General features: G+C 33.5%; 1 pseudogene; it reads left to right on the forward strand.

Moving 5' to 3' along the window:
* The first annotated feature begins 2,479 nt into the window (after positions 1-2,479).
* Positions 2,480-2,709, forward strand: LOC119534027 (annotated as a pseudogene).
* Positions 2,710-5,432: the final 2,723 nt, after the last annotated feature.

Raw genomic sequence — 5,432 nt, forward strand, 5'->3', positions numbered from 1 at the left:
TAAATATACATCCTGAAAAAATTTCCTGTCCCCTATATCCAGATTTCTTCCTGAAATGCAACGTGTCTTTGTTATTTATATGATGCTTTAGCATTACATTATATATTCATCAATTTCACTCAAATAACATCCATTTGTGCCTTCATTTTGGGTAATACCCATTGACTCTACAAAGGTTTAATATTTATTATATTTCCTGAATACCATTATGGATTATTATTTCCTAGAGTAAATGATAAAAGAAATAATAGTTTGAAGGTTTGGGTGCATGATGTAGGTAAAATATCCCAATTATTTCTACATTATTTCTCTCACTAATATTTCTATATGACATAGCTACCATGATTTCAAGTTTTTTTCCTAGCATCATAACTTCTATCTGTCCTAGAAATATATTGCTTGAAAATCATGGGAACTTCCCATTTCATTGTATCATTTTAAAAAAATATGTTCATAATGGACACCCAGGTGTACATAGGTATTCATCCAACTGATTTGAAAATTTGTTGCCACACAGAACCTGCCCACAAATGTTTACAGCAGCTTAATGTATAATCACCCAAAACTGAAAGCAATCAAAATGTCCTTCAGTAGGTGAATGGATAAACAAATTGTGATACATACATACAATGAAGTATTATTTAGGGATAAGAAGTAATGAACTATCAAGCTATGAAAAGGTTTCTATGAAGGAACCTTAAATGCATATTTCTAAGTTAAAGAAGCCAGTCTGAAAAAGCTACATACTGTATCATTCCAACTATATGACTTTCTGGAAAAGGCAAATATGTAAAGAGAATAGAAAGATATATGTGGTTGTCAGGGTTTGGGGGAGTGGAGGGTGAAGAATGAATGGAGGTGGAGCATAGGGTATCTTTAGGGCAGTGAAACTCTCCTGTGTGATACTGTAATAGTGGATACATGACATAATACATTTGTCAAAATGCAAAGAACTATATAAGACAAAGAATACACTCTAATGCAAATATGAACTTTTATTAATAATGTCATCGATAGTAAAAAAGATATTTCACAGGCAATTTTTTTTTTTAGTTTTTTAATTAGAGAAGTTGTGCATTTACAAAATAATTATGCATAAAATACAGGATTCCCATACACCACCCCACAAACAACGACTTGCATTGGTGTGGAACATTTGTTACAATTGATGACAGCACTTTTTTATAATCATACTATTCTTTTAACAGTAGTTACCTTTATTACAATTGGTGAAAGATTATTAAAATCAGGAAAAGACAACCTATTCAATGGGAGAAAATGTTGGAAACCCTGTATCCAATACGGGTTTATTATCCAGAATGCATAAAGAAATCCTACAACTCAACAATATAAAGACAAATAATCCAATTTAAAAATGGGTAAAAGACTTAAATAGACATTTCTCCAAAGAGGAAATACAATGGTTTAAAAGCACATGAAAAGATGGTTAACATCACTAGCTATTAGGAAAATGCAAATCAAAACTACAATGAGATATAATTTCACACACACTGGAATACCCAAAATTAAAAAAAAAAAAAGAAAACTACAAGTATTGCAGAGGTTGTGGAGAAATAGGAACACTCATTCATTGCTGGTGGGAATGTAAAATGATGCAGACACTGTGGAATATAGTTCACCCATCCCTCAGGAAGCTAAATGTAGAATTGCCGTATTATTGGCAAGTTTGTTACTAGATATATACTCCGAAGAACTGAAAACAGAGACTCAAACTAATATTTGCACATCAAAGTTCATTGTGGTATTATTCACAACTGCCAAAAGAGGGAAACACCTCAAGTGTCCATCAACCAATGAATGGATAAACAAAATATGGTATATATGTACAATGGAATATTATTCAGCTGTAAGAAGGAATAAGTTCTAATACGTGCAACAACATGGATGAACCTTGAGGACATTATGTTGAGTGGAATAAGCCAGACACAAAAGGACAAATAGTGTATGATCTCACTGATATGAACTAATTGCAGTATGCAAACTCATAGAGTTAGAAACTAGAATATAGGTTACCAGGAGATAAAGTGGGGTTGACACTCAATTTGTACAGAATTTCTATTTTGGTTGATGGTAAAGTTTGGAAATGGATGGTGATGATGGTAGTACATTACTGTGAGTGTAATCAATAGCACTGAACTATAGAAGTGGATGCGGTTAAAAGGGGAAACTTTAGGATGTATATGTTACTAGAATAAAAATTAAAAGATAAACATAGACCTGTACAACATAGTGAATCCTATTTAGATGATGGACTATAGTTCATAGTACAAGTGTAAGAATGCTATTTCATAAATTAAAACAAATGTACGATACAAATACAAGGTGTTAATAATAGGGTGGTATATGGGAAAAATACACCTCATGTAAATTATAGTGGTAATTTTTGATTGTGATATAAAAGCATGTGGCCCTCTGGTGCTGCAAGTTCCCTCTGTTGCAAGACTATCTCGCCCTGTATATGAAGCGTGGACAGCTGAAGATTGTCTCAGCAAAACAAATGACAAAAAGCAAGCGGAACAAAAGAAGAAGCAAGAACATGACCAAAAGGCTGCTGACAAAGCTGCTTTAATATACACCTGCCCTGCCTGAAGGACACAGATGCCAGACCCAAACACCTGCAAGCAGCACTTTGAGAACAAGCATCCTAAGACTCTATTTCCTCCAGAATTGGCTGATGTTCAGGCATAAAATTGTTTCATGACACCATTTTGACCCTTCTACTGTCTCAGACCTTAGGTAACAAAGCAGCAACTGCTTTTCTAAAAAACTGTAGACCAGCAAAAATAAAGGGCCTACAGAAATGTACATCTTTATGCCATTACCTTCTGTGCTTCATACAAAGATAATTCTGTCTAAATGTACAGTTGACTCTGATTTGGAAATTTGAAAACTAGGCTATCATTGTTATATATATAGATATATATATATTTTACAAATGAAAATTATTGATATTCATCTTGTGTAAAATAACTCATTTAATAAGGTAGTACTTTGATTTTACAAAATTGATGAACTGTTTCTCAAAGGAGCATTGGCATTTTCTAAGAAATGAAAGTCCTTATGTATAGAAAACTTGCCTAGGATTATACTAAAAAGCTAGTACATTTATTTCTCTGTTGGACTTAACTGTGCTTGACTACATTTAGAAAGTAAAAAGTGAATTATGAAAGCAACTTTGAAATTCTCTGGAGTTCAAAGTTGGTTTGAAAAAATATGTAAAACAATCATATATTATTTGATTACTTAGTTGTGTGACATGAAAATGATAATATAAAAGTACTACATATAATGAAATTCATTAATTCAGATTTCTCATTTGAGATTTGTACTCAGTTAGCCATGGCTGAATTCTAATTTACTTCTGATTGCCAAATTATTTTTAAATAAATAGTATATATTTACAGTGCATACCTGGCCATTTTGTGAATGTTGAACATATGTGAAGTAGTAGTTTTCAAGCATCCTCAAAGAACATAGATTATCTGCATATAAATAATTAATAAGATTATATCCATCCACTCAGATAAGCAAGCATGTTAAGAACATCTACCAGGAAATACTGATTATTTTTGTTTAACTTGAAAATTTAACCAATATTTATGGAGAAACAGCTAAATAAGTGGTACTATATTCCTTTCTGGTGGTAAAAAACTGTCCATACTGTCAAGAATATAATTAAAATTTCAAGTCCATTTTTCACCACTTTAAATATTATTCTAGAATTCCTATTAATTCCAAAGGAATTTTCCCTTTTATTATTCCAGACTATGAGTTTTAATGTATTTATGAAGAAATGGATTATAAAATTAAATATTCTTATAATCTTTATTTTAGCTTTTGTCTAAATGGTAATCCACAGTTTCTCTTTTACCATAATTGTATTACTTTGTCCATATCTTATACTTAACACCAGGAGGCAAGATAGTGCTCTTTACACAGACAATAACAACAACAAAGTGGAGCAAACTCAAAGAAGCCATCCCAGGAGAAGAAATGTGAATTTATACTAGGTACAAAGTACTCTAGACAAAGTCTAAAAACAGTATGTATTTTTCCTAGCAAATATTGAACTGTAAGGAAATCAAAACATGCATGCGATTTGGGAGTCTTGTATGTTGTGATCAAGTCTCTGAAAAACTGAACATCAGCAATGATGAGATGTGTGTGTATATGTTTGTGTGTGTGTATGTGTGTTTCTGAAAACATACACATGTATTGGGGCAATGATAAGAAAAGGAAGAAAATATTTATCAAATTTGGACAAATCCAGTTTTTTTTTTTCTATAATGAAAGTGCATATATAACACTTTGATAATCACCCTCACATCCCAGGTATAGCTTTGATAGCAGAGCCAAAGAAAATATTTTCAAAAGGAGACAAGAAAAGAAAGAAAAACTACAAGTGTGGTAAATATTTTACCCTCGAGTTTTAGGGAAAAGCTAAAATTAAAGATATGTGCTTTTAAAACATTAGCATACATTTTACATTTTTTTTCTCCAGCTTCCAATTAGGATGCAGAAAACTGAAAAGCAAATCACTCCAATCATTATATTGAGAAAAAAAGCCATATAATCTATGTAACCGTGGCTTTTCTTATCCCATCAGACAGGAGAGGTCACAGGGCAACTAACTAACCTGAAATCTAAGAAAAGTTTGGCATCACCAAGGACAGACACAATATGACCTGTTAACTGAGGGAGATGCTGGGTGCCATAAAATGTGCTAGAATAATTCAGCTAAAATGTTAATGAATTGCTAAAGGCTGTGTGTGGGATAGCCTGAGAGTATAGAGACCCTGGGAGCATCAGAAACCAGAGGAACTCACACTCATTAACAGTGGATCTCACAGATGCTCAGGACAGGAGACTAGGAAGTTTCCCACACAGTGCTGACTTGGAGGAACAGTGCAGAAAAGGCTGGACAGCCACCTAGATCCTTCTCTCCAATCTCTCCTTAAGGACAAATGCCCTAAGCCATTAGGGTGGGGTGCTAAGCCCCATCATGTGCCAGGTATAGATGAAACCCCATTACAACTGAAGTTGAGGAACAGAAAGTAAAACTTCTATCTCTGGGGCCCAGAACATCAGAAACCACTGAGTTGTCCTCATCCCCAAAACACAGTATGACTACGTGACTGAAACTGAAGCTGAAGCTGAACTAGAACAACAGAATAACAAGTAACAAAATACTGCAGTCTGTTAACATGGAGAGAAAAGTTGCAAGATTATGCCTTGTGAAGTTCAGGATTACACAGAAAACCTAAAGGTGGAAGGAGAATATTGAGAAAAACCCACATTCAATCCAGTTGCCTTTCAAAATACAGGACACTAGAGGAATTTTCAGCATGTGATGGCCTAGAGGAATATTAAAACCCAAAACAAACAGCAACTGAAACAGTCATACCTTACTA

The sequence above is a fragment of the Choloepus didactylus genome, chromosome 5 (assembly GCF_015220235.1).
Source record: "Choloepus didactylus isolate mChoDid1 chromosome 5, mChoDid1.pri, whole genome shotgun sequence".
Lineage (NCBI taxonomy): Eukaryota > Metazoa > Chordata > Mammalia > Pilosa > Megalonychidae > Choloepus > Choloepus didactylus.